The following is a 22,408-nucleotide window of genomic DNA, read 5'->3' as shown; positions in this document are numbered from 1 at the left end:
TTAATATATTGGCACAATCCCTAGAACATATATATGTAGCTTAAACACTCAGACATTTGGAAAACATTATGTTGGTTCTTCTTTCATATATATACATATATTTTTATTTTTCTATGAAGAATGTACCTTTTGATGCAATGTCTGATTTACTCACTGTGTGGAATCTGTAACCCAAGTAAAGTGTTTTTGCTTGTTTGCCTTTAAGGCATTTAATGAATACTTAGCACATCTAATTTACTGACCAATTAAGGGTTTTAAATGTAGTAGGTTGGACTGCATTGTATGTATTCTGAATAAGTCTGCTTATGAAGCAGACAAAAAGCACTTCAATAAACTATGGTGACTGCATTTAATTCCTGGTGGGCTCTGAGTGGTCACTGACTGTGTCTACAGTACCTCATTTTGCTTTGGACTTTCTCAGCTGGTTGTCTGTGTTTTTGTATGGGAATGTCATGTAGTCCCTATGTGTATTACCTGTGTAATGCCTTACTGCGGCAGTATAATTCCACGGGTTTGCAGTTATGGGTGCCATCTTGGTCACACGGCTTGTCCATCCATGTGAATTGCCTACTGGACACTGGTATAGGGCTGTACACATTTCACACCTGCATTTACCATTCTCGGTGGATGCTTTGCATTATTAGTGGGGAGTAAGGCAGGTGCTATACATCCCTACCACAGGCGGGACAAAGGATTACCTGCCAAGCGACACCGGCCCTATTTCTACAAACCCAGGATCCCTTGAGTGCAACAGTCGACACTACCCATCACACATCCTTCATGTGTGCGGGACTATGATGTGGGCACTGCTATGGACTCGGTACCTGGGTATTTCTGTGCATATGTGCTGCATTTCATGGACAGCTATCATCAACATTGAACACGCTTGGTGCATATGTGTAGCTGTGACATGGTGGCGACAATGAGTTCACGTGGGTGATGCCGAGGCTAGCAGGCATTCAATGAATGAAATTTTTGGGTCCTACAATGGACACCACTGTGCATATGTAAAGTGTAGAGCTTGTCGGACTGTGTCCTTGTGGCCAGTGGGTTTGACTGCTGCTGTGTGTTCACCAATCGCGGATGTCTGTGACTACCCATAGTGTGTAGTGCTCACGGAAACCATGTTTTCGAGACCGGAACCAAATGTTGTACATCCAATGTTGCAGGTTAACAACCACTTTAATTAATCCCCAGAGGTCCCGGTTGGGAAGTATCACCACTTTATTGTCAGAACGACACCTCCAGACTAGGTGAATCACGGGCACTTTAGCCCGGTCTTACCGGCCATTTGTAAGTGTGATTAGCAGACACGTGTCAATACATGTATGATAATACATATTGTCATGCCGAAGTTAATCTATGTTATTTGGACAATGGCTTCTGCTATTGACATCCATTGCTGTGGGTGTTGCCGGTTACCATACACATGGCTTTCTCAAAGGCAGAATTCACAATTCTGAACACTACTGTGGTCTCCTTTAAGGACCCTGAGCCAGTGGTCAACAGTACTGCAGCCACTGCATCACTTGCATATGCCGTCTACCGGTACCTACAGGACTGCATGGATCAGGCATTCCCTTACCCAACTGTGGTTCATTGTACCAATGCCAAGCATCCAGCCATACACAAGCTGTACAGCGAGAGGAGGTGGCTACTACAAGGCGGAGCAGACACCTTGTGAGGTATGACACCCTTGGTCATTATATGTGTAGAGCTACAGGCTGTCATGACATGGTCCAGGGCACGTTCCGCAGATATATCTACATGAACCTGGCTGACAATCATACAGCCTTCATTTGTTATGCTGGACACCTGCCAGGTCACTCCCACATATGCTCTGACTGGGTTAACGATGATGTGGAGTTTACTCAACATACACACATTGCCAAAATACGGGCTGACAGGTTCGGTGAGGACATCTACTCACCCTCCCCACATGGCGAGATGTCTGTACTGGCGGTTTGTGGTCCCCAAATGTTCTGTGATGCACGGGTGGGACATGCTCTCTCCAGGGTAGTGAACATAGCATCCATGGGACCAGCTGATGACCCGACTGTATACTCCACGATCTCATTGAGGGATTAGACCCACAGTTAGGACAGCTGTTTCTTTGTAGCCTCACCTCAGGTAATGTACCCGGGTTGTGTCACTGCAACTGTGGTTCCACGTCACAGGGCCAATGCCTCCACTGACCCTGGTTATTACTGTCCCATTACCATGAGTAGACCTATCTGCAAAGACATGGGAAGGGATCATACTGCGGCTCATAGATGAAGGCATAGGGGACCTGCATACTTTGCATCCAACACGGTTTGGCTTGGTCAGGGGTGGTTCATGCGTTTAAAGCATGGTTGACGTTTTTGCGACAGTCACCAAGGCCATTGATGGGGGTCTTGCAGTCCATACAGCCTACCTCGACCTAGCAAAGGCCTTCAACACATCACCCCCCTCAGGTATCATTGATAAACCCATCGTCTTGGATGTGAACACGTACATTGCAGGATGGGTTGTAAACTGGCTATGTGACACGGCCCACGCGGACATATTTGCTGGCAGCATGTCGGACCTACTGCCTGTCGCAGGCGGTGTCCCACGGGGCTCTTCCCTGGGTCCACTCCTCTTATACATCTACATTTCCACAGTCCAGGCACACACAGGGGTGTTATGGGCGACATTGTTTGTAGATGACTGCGAAACAGGTGCCATAGTGGGATGGACATCTGACACGGATATCCTTCAAAGGGGCCTCCCAGATATGCATATCTGCTGTCAGGGACATGGCCTACAGCTAAATGCAAGGTAATGCAACATCATACCTGTCGAGGAGTACTAGGACACCCCTGTCCAGCATATGGGTGGCAGTCCACTGGCGCGGGGGGTGATTACCAGGATCAGGGGACAGGGTTGTCGGTCACCATTAAGTTCAACACACACGTTGCTATCATGGTTCATTGGGACTTCTACATTGCCCACCTGTTTGTGCAGGGATTCACATGTAGATCAGGGTAGGTCATTGTCTCCTTGTACTCATTACGTGTTACACCTATGATTGGAGTACAATGCCCGTTCAGAATGTCTGTGACCCAACACCTGCAGCAGCTGGAAAGGCCCGACAGTTCATCCACAAAACGGATGCAGGGTCTCAGGATTAAGTGTTATCCTGACCAACTGAAACGGTTCCTTCCCTTTACCCTCGCATTCCACTTGCCCTGAGGTGACCTGTGCCTGGCATCCAAGGCCAGGTCGAACCAGTTTGATGAGTATGCTTCACCTAAAGAAACTAGATCCCTCAGAATCACAAGGGGAGGTGACGTACACCTTGGCACTGTCATTAATAGAATGTGCTGGTGGGACACATTCATCACCCAGACACTCACTATGCTGTGGAACAACATCCCAGTACATGTGAGACAGAGCACCTGGCTGGCCTTGTTTTAGTATTTTGACAAGGATGTCTGAATTGCTTTATTCAACTAACCTTGTAAATGAATATTTACTTTACCACGTTTGTAATCTTTACATTCCATTGATATATTTTACATTAGTCATACTCATAGTGTTTATCTCTATATATTAGGGTTCATTTAGATTACTAGGTGTCTCTACTTCTATTAATGTATTGGCACAATCCCTAGAACATATATATGTAACGTATACACTCAGACTCTTGGAAAACATTATGTTGGGTCTTCTGTCATATTAATACATATAGTATTATTTTCGCGGAAGAATGTACATGTTGAAGCAATGTCTGATTTTACTCACTAATGTGCAATCTGTGACCCGAAAGTAGACTTTTTAGCTTGTTCGCATTTAAGGCATTTAATGAATACTTAGCACATCTTATTTACTGCCCAATTAAGGGTTTTAAATGTAGTACATTTAACTGCATTGTATGTATTCTGAAGAAGTCTGCTTATGAAGCAGACGAAAGCGCGCTGCAATAAACTATGGTGACTGCATTTAATTCCTGGTGGACTCTGAGTGGTCACCGGCCGTTTCTACAGTACCTCAGTTTTGCTTTGGACCTTCTCATCTGGGTCTCTGTGTTATTTGTATGGGGAATTTCAAGTGTAGTCCCTATGTGTATTACCTGTGTAATGCCTTACTGCGGCTGTGTAATTCCACGGGTTTGCAGTTCGGAGCATTCTTGTTCATCGCTTGTCCATCCATGTGAATTGCCTACTGGACACTGGTATAGGGCTGTACACTGCATCACGCCTGCATTTAGCATTCTCCGGTGGATGCTTTGCATTATTCGTAGGGGAGTAAAGGCAGGTACTACGCACACATCCTCCACGGGCAGGACAGCGGATTATCTGCCACACAACCTAGAGCCCATTTATGCATACCCAAATCCGGCTTGGCTGCAGCCCTCGACAGTACCCATTACACATCCTTCATGCGTCGCTGAGTTGGGATGTGGACTCACATCTATGCACATGTCGACCTGGGTATTTATCCTCATATGTCCTGCATTTCATGGACCCTTGTCAGCAACCTTAACGCTGGTGGTGCATATGCGCTAACTGTGCTGTAGTCACGGCTATATCATCGTGTGTTGTTTGGACCGCCTGGAGTGGAAGTTCTGTGACAATGTATTTTTTGGGTCCTTCAATGGACACCAATGTGCATATGTCAAGTTAGATGTTGCTGGACTGTGTCCAACTGGCCAGTGCTTTTCACTGCTGCTGTATGTTCCCCAATCGCGGATGTCTGTTTGACTACCCATTTCTACATGGTGCTTTCGTAACCAGGTGATTTAGTACTGTGAACAAATGTCATACATCCAAAGATGCTGGTTAGCAACTGCTTCATATAAACCTCAGACATCCCAATAGGACATATCCGTCACTGTATTTCAACATAACACCACCCGGAACATGTTGATCACCTATGTATTCATTTAACCATGTGTTGTCTTTCATGGGTGGGAGCATACAGTTTACATATCCTACTTGGCGTTGTGCAGGTGTGCCATTAGTGGCGTATATGTGTTCCCAGGTCGGCTCATCTGTTCAAAGCTGTATGGTAGCGGTGAGTGCTCCTCATTCTGTTGCTGGCGCGGGTGAGGTGCTGTGTATGCCGGTGTTGGCACGGCGGTCCAACTTTAATATGTGGAATGTCAGCTGTAGTCCCTATGTGTATTTCCTGTGTTTATGCTGCTTACCGCGACGTGTGAATTTCCCAGGTTTGCAGTTGTAGGTGCCATCTTGGCCGATACGGTTGTCCATCCATGAGAATTGCCTACTGGACACTAGTATAGAGGGCTGTACACATTTCACACCTGCATTTTAGCATTCTCGATTGGATGGTTTTGCATTATTAAGCGGAGGTAAGGCAGGTGCTACGCGCACATCCCTCCCACCAGGGGCGGGACAAAGAAGTTGCCTCTTGCTTAACAACTTACCGAGGCCAGTCTACATACCCAGAATCCCTTGACTGCAACAGTCGACCCAATTGCCCATTACACATCACCTTCGTAATGTATGCGGGACTGTGATGTGGACCTTAGGATTCTATGGACCCGGTACCTGGGTATTTCTGTGCATATGTGCTGCATTTCATGGACAGCTATCATCAACATTAAACACGCTTGCGGTACGCATATGTGTACCTGTGGCGTGGTGGCGACAATGAGTTCCGCGTGGGTGATGAAATAAGCCCAGTAGACGCGCTGTCCTTTAAAGAAATTTTTGGGTCCTACAATGGACACCACTGTGCATATGTAAAGTGTAGAGCAATGGGACTGTGTCCTTGTGGCCAGTGGGTTTCACTGATGCTGTGTGTTCAACAATCGCGGATGTCTACATGACTGCCCATACTGTGTGTAGTGCTACAGGAACCATGTTTTCCGACACAGAACCCAATGGTGTACATTGTCAATGTTGCCCAGGTTAACAACCACTTTAATTAATACCCAGAGGTCCGCACGGTTGGGAATTATCGCCACTTTATTGTCAGAACAACACCTCCAGACTAGGTACATCATGGGAACTTTAGACCAGTCTTACCGGCCATTTGCAGGTGTAATTAGCAGACCGCATGTCAATACATGTATGATAATACATATTGTCATGCGAAGTTAATCTATATGTTATTTGGACAATGGCTTCTGCTATTGGCATCTGTTGCTATTGAGTGTTGCGGTTACCATACACATTTGTGCTTGCTCAGAGGCAGACTTCACAATTCATGCACACTACTGTGAGTCTCCTTTAAGTGACCCTGAGCCCAGTGGTGCGACAGTACTGCAGCCACTGCATCAATCACATATGCCATCTACGAGTACCTACAGGACTGCATGAACCAGGCATTCCCTTACCAGCAACTGTGGTTCATTGTAGCCAATGCAGAAGCATCCAGTGTGGTGTATTACTTACCCCAGCCATACACAGGCTGTACAACAAGAGGAGGTGGCTACTACAAGGTGGAGCAGACACCTTGTAGAGGGTATGGCTTACCCTTGGTCATCATATAATAGTAGGAGTTACACACTGTCATGCCATGGTCGGGGCACATTCACAGATATACCTACATGGACCTGCAGCTGACAATCATACCACCTTCATTTGCTATAGCGGCTTTCGACACCTGGGAGGTCCTCCCACATATGCTCCCTGACTGGGTTCACAAAGAGGTGGAGTTTACTCAACATACGCACACGTGCCAAAATCACGGGCTGACAAGTTCGGTGAGGACATCTCCACACCCTCCCCACACATGAGGAGATGTCTGTACCACCGGTTTGTGGTCACCAGATGTTCTGTGACACATGGGTGGGACATGCTCTCTCCAGGAGTAGTGGACATAGCATCCATGAGACTCAGCTGGTGACCCGACTGTGTACTCCCACTATCTCATTGAGGGAATTAGACCCACACAGTTAGGACAGCTATTTCTTTGTAGCACCTCACCTCAGGTAACGTTACCCAGGTTGTGTCGCATGGCAACTGTAGTCCCACATCACACGGCCAATGCCTCCACTGACCCTGGTTATTACTGTCCCATTACCATGAGGGAGACCTATCTGCAAAGACATGGGGAGAGGAGGGATCATGCTGCGGCAAATTACATGAGCATAGGGGACATCATACTTTGCATCCAACCACGGTTTGTCTTGTTCAGGGGGCGGTTCATGCCTTTAAAGCATGGTTGACATTTTCCGGGACAGTCACCCGAGGCCATTGATGGGGTCTTGCAGATCCATACAGCCTACCTCGACCTGGCAAAGGCCTTCATCACATTACCCCCCCTCAGGTATCGTTGATAAACGGCCATTGGCTGGGATGTGAACCACGTGCATCACAGAATGTGTTGTAAACTGTCTGTAATGACTACAATACGGTCATAGTTGCTGGCGGCATAATCCAGACCTACTGCCTGTCGCCAGAGTGGTGTCCCATGGGGCCCTTCCCTGGGTCCCTCCTCTCATGCATCTACATTTCCACAGTACAGGCACACACAGGGGTGTTATGGGCAACATTGTTTTGTAGAATGACTGCAAAGCAGGTGCCATAGTGGGGAGACGGACATCTGACACAGATAATATCCTTCAAGGGGCTCTCCCAGATATGTATATCTGCTGTCAGGGACATGTCCCACAGCTAAATGCTAAAGTAATGCAACATCATACCTGTCAGGGAGTACTAGGTAACCCCTGTCCAGCATATAGGTGGCTGTCCACTGAGCACAGGGGTGATTACCAGGGGATCAGGGGACAGAGTTTCAGTCGGTCACCACGTTAAGTTCAACCTGCGTTGCTATCGTGGTTCCGTGGGACTTCTACATTGCCCACCTGTTTGTGCAGGGATTCACATCGTACATCAGGGTAGGTCATTGTCTCCTTGTACCCATTGCGTGTTACACCTATGATTTACTACATTGCCCCGATTCAGGATGTATCTGACCATACACCTACAGCGTAGCTGGGAAGGCCTCATAAGGTTAATTGTCGTTACAGATGCAGGATGACATGCGTTTTTGTGTAATGCTGCCTTACTTGTAGGACCCAGTGCCCCATTAAGTCACATACCTGTTGTTTAGTGTTGACCTGTGCCTGACACTCTGAGCCATGTCAACCCATATGTCATCATGTATGCTTCACCTACTGTATCACCATCCCTCAGAACCACAAGGGCAGGTGACATGAACCTTCCATCCACGGTCATTAATGGGATGTGTTTGAGTGACACATATATCACCCAGACACTCACAATGCTGTGGATCCTACATCACAGTACATGTGAGACAGAGATCCTTCCTAGCCTTGTTCCTTGGTATGTTTGTCATCCATTGGATGGGGAATTGCAGGTATAGGCCAGGGATTACATCGTATCACTGCCGTTGACAGGGGTACAGCAATATCATAAGTATTTTATCTCAAAGCACAGAAGGTTGGCAAAGTCATCCTAACTATGGTGTAGGGTTATAGGCTGAGAACCTGGGACGATCTTACCCTGTACCTATGGGCGGTATGAACCTATATTCATAGTTTGTCACATTTACACTTGTCTATCCCTATCTCTCAAGTTTTCTGCGATTCTCGCCTCTGTATTACTTGCAGGTATGCTGTCTACGGAGTGCGCATAAATACAGTTGATGACAGTGTATCTGTATCCTAATACTGTGATGCTGAGGACTACCACACATCCTTCCAGCATTACATGCATATGTCCATTCTATTCTTCTTTGGCCTATGGGGGTGTTAAGGCAACAATTACACAAGTCCTGTTTGTGCGTAACGTGTTGGTGTTTTGACCAGGCTCCGTTGCGGTCGTGTGTTGAATGATGAGTGTTTCTGCCAATGACATGTGTTTTTATTGCGGTACATCTGTGGGAGGTTAATGGTTGGCACATGTTCACCATCTTTGCGGGGACACCCATCCTGGGGTTTGTGTCATGCATCTGCACTTGGCATGTGCCATATGTCATAATACTATTCCACAGTCGTGTATGCCTTCATGCACTACTACTGCGTGTTACTGGCTGTTTTGTATGTGGTACCGCATGGTGATTGTGATGGTTGAAGCTTGATGACCTATTCCCATGCTAGAACATATACACATCTGTCAATTACGTTGTTTTAGAATCAAACTGTAACTTGCTCATTCGATCTTTTTTCAAAATGACAGTCAATAACTTACAGGAAGCTGAGATTAACAACGTTTTACTACTTGTGCGGCAGGGAGGCAAAATAACTATGCCAGTACAAGTTTAGAGTTTTTGTTTTACTCTCTATACATGCTTAACAGCTGTATGAGTATTGTGTTTACAATCATCTTTTGCACACATTAATGATGTGGTCAGTCACAGGAGCATTTACATCACTATAAGTCCACAATATTGTATTCCTACAACGGTGCTAAGGTAATCGCTTATGCAAATGTTTTCCCATGAGGATAGCTTTTAGCCTTACTGCGAGAATACATAGTCAATTAAAATGTACTTCGGTAAATTCTGCTCTGTCACGGTTCCAACACTGTTCAGATCCGATTAGATCACTTCATTTCCTACTAGGTTCCTTTGTCTCTCTGGTGAGCAGCTGTACTCTGTGTGTTAGATATAGAGCTCACAAGCCCATCCTCCTCAGTGGAAGGATGACAGTGTCTATACCTGTACATACATTTATTATTCTCTAACCAACCAGATGACTAATGCTGAATGACATACACCTGCTGCACTGGTTGCACCTTGCCAGGGTCGGGGTTCAATCACCACTGCAACTACAGGCAATTACATGCATGATAAGCTCTACTGCCATATTGTAAAATAGAATAATATGCATTATACACTGTTGCTTCCTAAAGTAGCCGTCGCCATATATGTTTAAATATGTATTTTGCTAACATTCTCCCTCAGCACGATTGCTTCTATTCTATCCAGAAACAATACAACAGTATTTCATTCCCTAGTCTCTTCCTCTCTGGAGCGTTTGTACAGGCAAGTAATTTGTTGTACATTTCAGAAAAGGATTTCATTTGTATTTTCTGTTGGACTACCCATTCTACATGGTGCTACGTAACCAGGTGATTTAGTACTGTGAACAAATGTCATACATCCAAAGATGCTGGTTAGCAACTGCTTCATATAAACCTCAGACATCCCAATAGGACATATCCGTCACTGTATTTTCAACATAACACCACCGGAACATGTTGATCACCTATGTATTCATTTAACCATGTTGTCTTCATAGGTGGGAATGCCATAGTTTACATATCCTACTTGACGTTGTGAGTGTGCCATTAGTATGTGTTCCACAGGTCGCTCATCTGTTCCGCTGTATGGTAGCGGGTGCTCCTCATTCTGTTGCTGGCAGATTGAGTGCTGTGTATGCCGGTGTTGGCACGGCAGTCAAACTTTGTATGTGGAATGTCAACTGTAGTCCCTATGTGTATTTCCTGTGTTATGCCTTACCACGGCTGTGTAATTTCCCCGGGTTTGCAGTTGTTGGTGCCATCTTGGCCGTACGGTTGTCCATCCATGAGAATTGCCTACTGGACACTAGTATAGGGCTGTACACATTTCACACCTGCATTTAGCATTCTCCGGTGGATGGTTTGCATTATTAGCGGAGAGTAAGGCAGGTGCTACGCACACATCCCTCCCACGGGGCGGGACAAAGGATTGCCTGCGAAACAACACCGAGCCCAGAGTCTACATACCCAGAATCCCTTGACTGCAACAGTCGACAGTACCCATTACACATCCTTCATGTGTGCGGGACTGTGATGTGGACGCAGTTCTATGGACCGGTACCCTGGGTATTTCTGTGCATATGTGCTGCATTTCATGGACAGCTATCATCAACATTAAACACGCGGTGCATATGCGTACCTGTGTCGTGGTGACGACAATGAGTTCACGTAGGTGATGAAAGAAGCGGGCACGCTGTCCTTTAAGAAATTTTTGGGTCCTACAATGGACACCACTGTGCATATGTAAAGTGTAGAGCTTGTCGGACTGTGTCCTTGTGGCCAGTGGGTTTCACTGATGCTGTGTGTTCAACAATCGCGGATGTCTGCTTGACTACCCATACTGTGTAGTGCTACAGGAACCATGTTTTCCGACACCAGAACCCAATGGTGTACATCCAGTGTTGCAGGTTAACAACCACTTTAATTAATACCCAGAGGTCACGGTTGGGAGGTATCGCCACTTTATTGTCAGAACAACACCTCCAGACTGGGTACATCATGGGAACTTTAGACCAGTCTTACCGGCCATTTGCAATTGTAATTAGCAGACACGTGTCAATACATGTATGATAATACATATTGTCATGCCGAAGTTAATCTATGTTATTTGGACAATGGCTTCTGCTATTGGCATCCGTTGCTGTGAGTGTTGCCAGTTACCATACACATTGCTTGCTCAGAGGCAGACTTCACAATTCTGCACACTACTGTGGTCTCCTTTAAGGACCCAGAGCCAGTGGTCGACAGTACTGCAGCCACTGCATCAATCACATATGCCATCTACCAGTACCTACAGGACTGCATGAACCAGGCATTCCCTTACCCAACTGTGGTTCATTGTACCAATGCCAAGCATCCAGTGTGGTGTACCCCAGCCATACACAGGCTGTACAACAAGAGGAGGTGGCTACTACAAGGTGGAGCAGACACCTTGTGAGGTATGACACCCTTGGTCATCATATGTGTAGACTTACACACTGTCATGCCATGGTCCAGGGCACATTCCACAGATATACCTACATGGACCTGGCTGACAATCATACCACCTTCAGTTGCTATGCTCGACACCTGAGAGGTCACTCCCACATATGCTCTGACTGGGTTCACAAAGAGGTGGAGTTTACTCAACATACACACATTGCCAAAATACGGGCTGACAAGTTCGGTGAGGACATCTCCACACCCTCCCCCACACATGAGGAGATGTCTGTACCAGCGGTTTGTGGTCACCAAATGTTCTGTGACACACGGGTGGGACATGCTCTCCAGGGTAGTGGACATAGCATCCATGAGACCAGCTGGTGACCCGACTGTGTACTCCACTATCTCATTGAGGAATTAGACCCACAGTTAGGACAGCTATTTCTTTGTAGCCTCACCTCAGGTAGCATTACCCAGGTTGTGTCGCATGGCAACTGTAGTCCCACATCACAGGGCCAATGCCTCCACTGACCCTGGTTATTACTGTCCCATTACCATGAGGAGACCTATCTGCAAAGACATGGGGAGGGATCATACTGTGGCTCGTACATGAACGCATAGGGGACATGCATACTTTGCATCCAACACGGTTTGTCTTGTTCAGGGGCGGTTCATGCCTTTAAAGCATGGTTGACATTTTCGGGACAGTCACCGAGGCCATTGATGGGGGTCTTGCAGTCCATACAGCCTACCTCGACCTGGCAAAGGCCTTCATCACATTACCCCCCTCAGGTATTGTTGATAAACCCATTGGCTGGGATGTGAACACGTACATCACAGAATGTGTTGTAAACTGTCTATGTGACACAACCCACGCGGTCATAGTTACTGGCAGCATGTCAGACCTACTGCCTGTCGCAAGTGGTGTCCCATGGGGCCCTTCCCTGGGTCCACTCCTCTCATACATCTACATTTCCACAGTACAGGCACACACAGGGGTGTTATGGGCAACATTGTTTGTAGATGACTGCAAAACAGGTGCCATAGTGGGACGGACATCTGACACAGATATCCTTCGAAGGGGCCTCCCAGATATGTATATCTGCTGTCAGGGACATGTCCCACAGCTAAATGCTAAGTAATGCAACATCATACCTGTCGAGGAGTACTAGGTAACCCCTGTCCAGCATATAGGTGGCTGTCCACTGAGCACAGGGGTGATTACCAGGGATCAGGGGACAGAGTTTGTCGGTCACCATTCGTTCAACACACACGTTGCTATCGTGGTTCCGTGGGACTTCTACATTGCCCACCTGTTTGTGCAGGGATTCACATCTACATCAGGGTAGGTCATTGTCTCCTTGTACCCATTACGTGTTACACCTATGATTTACTACATTGCCCCATTCGGAGTGTATCTGACCATACACCTACAGCAGCTGGGAAGGCCTCATAGGTTAATTGTCGTACAGATGCAGGATGACATCGTTTTGTGTAATGCTGCCCCACTTGTAGGACCCCTGCCCCATTAAGTCACATACCTGTTGTTTAGTGTTGACCTGTGCCTGACATACGAGGCCATGTCAACCCATATGTCATGTGTATGCTTCACCTACTGTATCTGCATCCCTCAGAACCACAAGGGCAGGTGACATGAACCTTGTCATGGTCATTAATGGGATGTGTTTGAGTGACACATATATCACCCAGACACTCACAATGCTGTGGATCTACATCACAGTACATGTGAGACAGAGATTCTTCCTAGCCTTGTTCACGGGTATGTTGTCCATTGGATGGGGAATTGCAGGTATAGGCCAGGGATTACATCATTATCACTGCTTGACAGAGGTACAGCAATATCATAAGTATTTTATCTGAAGCACAGAAGGTTGGCAAAGTCATCCTAACTATGGTGTAGGGTTATGGCTGAACCTGGGACGATGGCCTACCCTGTACCTATGGACGTATGAACCTATATTCATAGTTTGTCACATTTACACTTGTCTATCCCCTATCCTCTTTCTCAAGTGTATATTTCTGTGGCACATGATTGTCCTCTGTATTACTTGCAGGTATGCTGTCTACAGTGCACATACGTCACAGTTGATGACAGTGTATCTGTATCCCTAACACTGTGATACTGAGGACTACCACACATCCTTCACAGCATTACATGCATATGTCCATTCTATTCTTCTTTGGCCTATGGGGGGGTGTTAAGGCAACAATTACACAAGTCCCTGTTTGTGCATGCTTTGTGTTGGTGTTTGACCAGGCTCCGTTGCAGTCGTGTGTTGGACGGTAGTGTTTCTGTGTGTTTGGCATGTGTTTTTATTGCCGGTACATCTGTGGGAGGTGTGGTTGGCACATGTTCCTCTTTGCAGGGACACCCATCCTGGGGTTTGTGTCATGCATCTGCACTTGGCATGTGCCATATGTCCTGTACTATTCCCACAGTCGTGTATGCCTTCATGCACTACTACTGCGTGTTACTGGCTGTTTGTATGTGGTACACATGGTGATTGTGATGGTTGGCTTGACCTATTCCCATGCTAGAACATACACATCTGTCAATTACGTTGTTTAAATTAAACTGTAACACTCATTCGTCTTTTCAAAATTACAGTCAATAACACAGGAAGCTGAGATTAACAACGTTTTACTACTGTGCAGCAGGAGGCAAATAACTATGCAGTACAAGTTTAGAGTTTTGTTTTACTCTATACATGTAACAGCTGTATGAGTATTGTGTTTACAATCATCTTTTGCACACATTAATGATGTGGTCAGTCACAGGGCATTTACATCACTATAGTCCACAATATTGTATTCCTACAACAGTGCTAAGGTAATGCTTATTAAATGTTTTCCCATGAGGATAGCACAGCCTTGCGAGCCACATAGTCAATTAGAATGTACTTCGGTAAATTCTGCTCTGTCACGGTTCCAACACTGTTCAGATCCGGTCGTCACTTCATTTCCTACTAGGTTCCTTTGTCTCTCTGGTGAGCAGCTGTACTCTGTGTTAGATAGAGCTCACAAGGCCATCCTCCTCAGTGGAAGGATGACAGATATACCTGTACATACATTTATTATTCTCTAACCCAGCAGATGACTAATGCTGAATGGCATACACCTGCTGCACTGGTTACTGCCAGGGTCAGGGTTCAATCACACTGCAGCTACACTACAGGCAATTACATGCATGATAAGCTCTACTGCCATATTGTAAAATAGAATAATATGCATTATACACTATTTGCTTCTAAAGTAGCACGTCATATATATGTTTAAATATGTATTTTGCTAACATTCTCCCTCCTTTGATTGCTTCTATTCTATCCAGAAACATATACAACATTATTTCATTCCCTAGCCTCTTCCTCTCTGGAACGTTTAACTAGGCAAGTAATTTGTTGTACATTTCAGAAAGGATTTCATTTTGTATTGACAAATACCACTACAGGTCTTGATACATAGTCTCGGTTACAGATACGTCGACAGAGTTCCTGACTAATACTTACATGCAAAGTATCCGCATAACAGACACATGCTCCCAATATGAGCAGAACAACACAAATGGCAATCAAGATATTCAGTATGACTGAACCCCATCCACCAAATGGTTTGTGGAAATGGTTCGTCAGTGGGTTTGGGCCTGGTTCCGCCATGGATGACACCTGCTGTATTACCTCTAGGTGGGCGTTGATTTTGGTCTTTTATGTGGTACTTGGACACAGCGGTCTTCTTTGATAAGCGCAGACGTACCAATTCTCGCCGCCAGGGTGCAGTCGTGCGCTATTACATTTTGTGACACAACAGTTCTCATTGCATCCAGTTCATCAGTCACAAGTTCAAGAGCGAAAAGTCACATTGATCATTCCTCCGACAGGTTTTGACAACTTCCTCTGTTCCCTGATTGATTTCACTACTCCACAAGCTGGGAGTGTTCCAGCCCAGGTTATGACGCTGTCACTGAAGTCCATATGAATCGATATTCCTTTATCTCTTGCAGAAGACTGGATTTTCAGAACAGCTTCCATTTCTCCCACTGGATTAGTAGGTTTCTCGACTGTGTTCCCAGTTTTTCGAGCTATATGTGTTATAGTTCGTTTCGTACCCAGAGGCAATTGTGCAGTATGTCATGTGACTGGAGCCAGATAACCCAAATAACAACTGCCGGACCAATTCTCAGGTAACCATTGATATGCTTTTTTCCCACAAACAAAATAACAATATTCTACTTTACTACTGATGCGGGTTACCTCTGCATGTAACATTTTCCTATCTATAACAGAGGACTGTTTATACAATTCAGGATGTTTCTGCACATCCTTCCACGTTGTTCTCATGAAGCTTCAATACAGATAATGAATGGTGCTACAAGTAGTACTGTGATCTTTGGCTGTTATATGACATTTGTAAGACACAGTTATGTTACAAATACTCCCACCAACTTGAGCTGTATCATGTTTATGACAACATACAATTACTTTTTGTGTAACAGGTAAGTACAGTGCCACTTTGTCCTGTGATCTCACAGAATCTGTATCAAAGTGTAAATATTCACAAGTCTCAATCTATCCCCAAGGGGACAACGTACATCGGAAGTCCTCCATATGATGTAGGTATGGCAGTACAAACACAGCAATTTAAAATGTTCATAGTCTGTACATGCACACGCGTCATGCCTAGGTATGTGTTGAAATTTGGAAGCCACTCTGTGGCCAGTTCATCACGTATCACTATTTGTATCCGTGTAGTTATATGCAGGTAAGGTCCCAGCAAATGTAAAGTAAACACAAACATGGTTAATAGGTGTATGATCAGTAAGACAGTAAACCAAATGTCTTTGGGGTTGCTTTGTATTGTTATACAGTCTGGCCCGGGTGATTCAGGCTCTATGGTATATCAGCTACAAGATGTAAATCAGACTTGATATCCTTTACCGGTTTGAAAACTGTGAGGTGAACCCAGGACGACCTCTCTGCAAACTTACTTCTTACTTCCATGCTGTTGCATCAAGACTGACGTCATATATCTCCGCTTACAATCTACAGTCTGACAACATGTGTTATGATTATTCGGGAGACCTAATACAGATGTTGAAGCTATCAATCGTTTTAGTATGCAGAAAGCTGTTTCTGCTACTGGAATCCAGTGTAGTATATGTTGTGCTGCCATAGCTGTATTAAAGATTAAGGCAGACAATAGAGCAGATTCCAAAGCATTGTTTGGTAACCAGCTTTGACAAATGTTAGTCGGCCCAGAAAGGACATCATTCCCTTCTTGGTAGTTGGCTTGGGTGCTTGTGAAATTGCTACCTTCCTATCGTCATGTAATGTTCTACCCTCCTTGGATACCACATATCCCAGGTACTTGACCTGTATTCTCTGTAGTTGCAATTTATGCTTGCTTAATTTATGTCCCTGTTCTGCTGAATATCTCAATAATGCTATTGTATCTTCCATACATTGCTGCTGGGTAGGGGCCGCAAGCAGAATATCATCCACATAAAGTAGAACTTGACTGGCCCCAGGTGGAGTAAACACCGGAATGTAGCTAGCCATCTCCTGTGGGAATATCGTTGTACTTTCACAGTATCCCTCGATAGCGGGTATGGCTGTATCTGTTACCCTGAATGTAAATGCAAAGCAATACGGACTATCTGGATGTATAGGTATTGCAAAGGAAGCATAGCTTATATGTACCACGGTAAGATACTTCTGTGGCGTGTTCATAGCATTCAATATAGTGTGTGGGTCTGGCACCATCGGTACCCTAGGTATTATTACATGATTTACAGCTTGTAAATCCTGTACCATCCACCATTCCCCCTTTGCTTTTCGATCAGAAGATACAGGGGTATTGCATGGTGAATAGCGATTACTTTGTAGATGGGGAATTCCCTCTGTGACTTTACAGATATCTTCTGGTGTCCACGGTCTATACACTACAGAGTTGGGTCCTGGCCTTCCTGTCCTGCATGAGGGTTCGGTACTTCAATTAATTGACAGATATCCTCACTCTGTTCTAGTGACTGTCTTCTTACTTGAGTGTCCCTAGGTATGTTACGAGTTCGGGATGTGGTTTCAATAGCTTCTCTTACATTTGGTCGTTGTGATACCTCTGTTGCCACAGGATAACGTGTGGGGGACTAGCCTGCCCTCCCGCTTCATATCCTGGATGTGGTATCGGAGGTGGTAGGGGGGTGGGGGGGCTGTCGCTACTACTGTATTATGATCTTCTTTGTGTACGTATGATGCTTTCGCATTTCTAGTGTTCTGTTCCCTTCGGTTCACTACCTCAATCCACCTATGTGCTTGACGGATACCCAATTGTCGTTGTTTTGTCACCTGCACATCTTAGGGCTGCCACCTTTTCAAATGCACAATGTTGGACATTAGTTTTAGGAACGTGTAATTTGCCAGGGCAAAACATACCCACGGCCAGTACATAGGACAGCAATTCACTTTTTGCCAGGAGAGCAACCAATTCTTGTAGCATTTCAGTTGCTTATTCTGTTTATTATGATATTTTGTTGTTCCAGATACAAAATTACTGTTTTATGCTACCATTTAAAAAGATATCTGAGAAATCTTTGTCCTGAGATATCAGGACATTTGCCATTTGTTCGGTTTGTTTGCAGGACACAACTGGCCAAAGAGGGACTGTCCCTCACAGAGTGGGACAGGTGGTTACCCTAGAACATCTGCATCACATTTTCAGAGATTCCAATGTTTCAGTAATGATATTTTGTCTAATATACCATCAATGTCATATTTATTACCCCATTTTGCAGAATATCTCACATTATGTGCTCTCTGCGATTGCATATACTTCACGTCACCCGTCAAACGTGGATCACATGATCTGTTTGTGCACTAATCTCCCATATCCTCTACACGACTGTTACGTAACCCTTCTCTCGTACCACGTGGTATCTCCTTCCCTGTATCCACTGTAGTGTCTACAATGACTATTTACTCTACTCTGTGTTCCCCTGATCTATGTCCAGATTTAACACTATTTGGATTGGTCTTCGACCTGCTATCACAACTGTTAACAGAAATACAATGCAGTCTGGTCCCTGATCTACAATAGACACAAAGAGGCAAACCCTCCTTACCTGAGCCTCCTGTTTATGACTGCACGTTTTCTTCTTGGGATCCAGTTTTCCGCTTTTCAGCCACAGATCAGACAGTGGACAGCCTCTTTACACACAACAATTCAGTCGGAGGTCTTTTCATTCAAGAAGAACCATTTAGGCAAATTCTCCTGCGCAGATGTCTAACCACCCATGCACTCTGACCTGTAGCTTACCAAGGGAATTCCGGCTAAGAAGGACCACAATGTCAAATAAGTTGTTAAAACCAGACTGTAGTAATCAGTAGGCTTTTCTAAGTGACAGTCAATAACACAGGAAGCTCGGGTTCTAACGTTTTAGTAGTGTACACAGGCAGGCAAAATAATATACAGTCCAAGTATGAGAGTTTTGTCTGACTCTATACAGTAAGCAATTTCTTTATATAGTGTTTACAATCAGCTTTTGCCCACCTTACTGACGTGGTCGGTCACAGGGCATTTCCATCACTATGGTCCAATAGTCTATACATACGTGGGTGCTGAGGTCGTGCTTTTAAAATGTTTTCCCATGAGAATAACACAGCCTTGCAAGGCACCTGGTCAATTACAGTGTCCTTCTGTAATTGTAGCTGTTTCAAGGACCCTGGACTGTTCCGATACAGTAGTCAGTCCATTTCTTAATACGTTCCTTTGTCTCTCTGGTAAGGAGTTGTACTCTTATCTTCGATAGAGCTCACAAGGCCATCCTCCTCAGGGGAAGGGGTGATGTTATGCATGTACATACATTTATTTTTCTGTAACCCAGCAGATAATTAATGCTGAGAGACATAAGCCTGCTGTACTGGTTACTGCCAGGGTCAGAATTCGATCACACTACAGCTTAGCTTCACCAATTACATGTATGATCATTTCTACTGCCATATTGTACGGTACAATTCAATGCATTATATAGTATTTTGATTCTAAACTGGCACTTCATATGTGTTTCTATATATATTTTCTAACAACATCCATCCGGCCATATGCATGTTGTTCCGTCCTTTACTTTGACCGTGTGTATTTGGCCGTCCGGCAACGCTACTCTCCACATGTGATGTCCCACCTTCCCCTTCTTTGCCTGTAGCACCCTGTTAGGACGTCCTGTTTGGTAGGCACATGTTCCGCTATATGTGTTTGACTTCTCTGCATAGCTAATCATCGATGCGGTGGTTCAACAACCCGACTTGTCCACATGTGTACAGTTATGTGCACCGTGGTGTGTGCAAACCTATATGGTTTGGACGGGTACATACCACATGTGGGATGTACACATTCTGCACACACATTCACATGCAGCCATTTCCATATCTGTACCTGAGGTGGGTTGGTGACATGTGGGTGCGATTTGCCTGCGTGGCACTGCCTAACACATACTTCTTACCACATTTCAGGTATGCACATTGTGTGTAGGTGTATAGCTGCACAAGGATGCTAGCTGGTTTGGGTGCACAGGTGTACATGGGTGTGACTTACATGCTACAATGAGGCTATTGTGTATTACATCTGCATGCATGGGTTCTGCTTCTGGATATTACACTTAAACATACGCCATCCTGTGTATGCGACAGACACGTTGCTGGGTGTGGGATATGTTGCTATGCACATGTTTGCCTGTGTTTAGGGTATCTTAGTTCCTTCCTGTTGTTATGTCGACACAGCTACCCGGCTATGTACTCTCACTACTGCTTGTGACCATTATGGTTGACACCTTTTCCAATGCCCATAGTGGGACATGTTTTGTGGAAACATCGGATTTTGCAGGACAACACATACCCACAGCAAGTGGAGTTGACAGAACTTCACTTGTTTGCCATACTATACGCTTATTCTGTTAGCATTTGGGTTCCTTATTCAGTTTCTTATGCCATGTATGTGTTTCATATACAAAATATATGTTTTATGCTACTATTACAGGTATATTGCGGGAATATTTTTGGCAGGGAATCTCAGGTCATTTGCCAGTTTTTCGATTTTTGCCGGGACACAACTGCCCAATGATGGACTGTCCATGTCAAATTGGGACAGCTGGTAACCCTGGTGACCATGCCCATGTCGCTACTGGGGTTGCCACCTTTTCCAGTTGCCAAGGTGGGATATTTTCGGGACTCACATCTGATTTTACAGGCCGACACATACACACGGTCACTATATAGCATAGAACTTCACTTGTTTGCCTAAATAAAAGCTTATTGTTGTGGCAGTTTGGTTGCTTATTCTGTTTCTTGTGACATTTAGGTATTTCAGTTACAGAAATAACCAATTCATGCAACCATTACATTAAATACGGGATATCATTATGTTCTACAATCTTAGCACATTTGCCATTTTTAATATTTTTTATCGGGACACAACTGCCCATAGAGGGACTGCCCCTCGCAAAGTGGGACAGGTGGTAACCTTAGTCGCTACTCCTATGTCGGTGCGGCGCGCTGACATGCTGCGGTACACCTTCTCTGGGTATGACCACTAACGGTGCATTGCGGGACAAACGCGGTCTTAAGCGTATCCTTTGCTCCTTGGATGGGTACACTTAGGGCTTCGTGGGTTGTATTTGCTTCTCCGTTTAGTTGGGACGGGTACTATGTTGCATACTCTACGTGCGTTTCATTCTGCACGGGCCCTGGCTGCTGCCATTACTATTATGGGCGGACCGTGGCAGTCAGCACATTAGGTTGCTCACCGCCTGCCGGCTTAGCCACGCCTCCGGACGCATCCTACTTGTGCTCGCTCACGTACACTACGCACGTGTCTGTGGTTGCGGCGCGCTCTCATTACTATGCATATGGCGCTACTACGCCGGCTATTCACTGCACCGCCGGCGCAGCCCTTACGCCGGCCTTGCGCCGAGCTTCATGAATCCCAGGGAATATGTATTTGGAAGTATACAACACTTAATCCTGTTAGATTAACTGTTAGATTAACTGCAAATGTGGATTGTTTTCTTTTGTTATAGGACACAAAGAAAATTTGGTACTTTTCCGTTATCGGGGCAACACTTAGAAATTAGATAGAATAACAGGTTTTGCATTATCGTTAATTTTCTGAACGGTATGAAGTCTGAAACTCAAATGTTTGTTATTATTTTCTGACTTAAATCTTAAATGATTTACTAATGATTTTCAATAAAATCACAATTTTATGAAAATGGACCAAAAATATAAGGCAAGAAATCTAGACCTTCTGCGAAAATCTGTACAGTTGACCAGTGTGATCGCTTTAGTTTTACCTACTAATTTACATCGGGATGTCTGTGTAAATATTGTATATAGTGATGTGTTTTCTCTTCCTTTTTCATTCTGTAAGTTTTAATCCATTTTTTTGTATTAAAAACTACAAAAACATTTTAATAATAATAATCTTTGGGAAACTAATGTGCGCGCACCCTACTTTCATTAAGAAACGTCAAAATCAGAAACGCAGACTATATTGAGGTTGGTGGGGAACCACCGGCATTCATTTTTTGTTGCGTACCAACCACTGAAAAAGTTAGGTATGGAAATAACATTGTAAAATACCACCATCTGTTTTTTTTTTTGTTTTAAACAAAGCAGCGAAACTGAATTGTCTGTCCAACAGCAATGCCACCCGATACGTAAACTCAGCATGGCTGATATTGCTAACACTCTGCTGTTTACATTTCCGACTAATCTTACTTT

The sequence above is a fragment of the Protopterus annectens genome, chromosome 3.part0 (assembly GCF_019279795.1).
Source record: "Protopterus annectens isolate FY-2018-M chromosome 3.part0, PAN1.0, whole genome shotgun sequence".
NCBI classification, from domain to species: Eukaryota; Metazoa; Chordata; order Ceratodontiformes; family Protopteridae; genus Protopterus; species Protopterus annectens.
Note: the sequence above shows the minus strand (reverse complement) of the source record.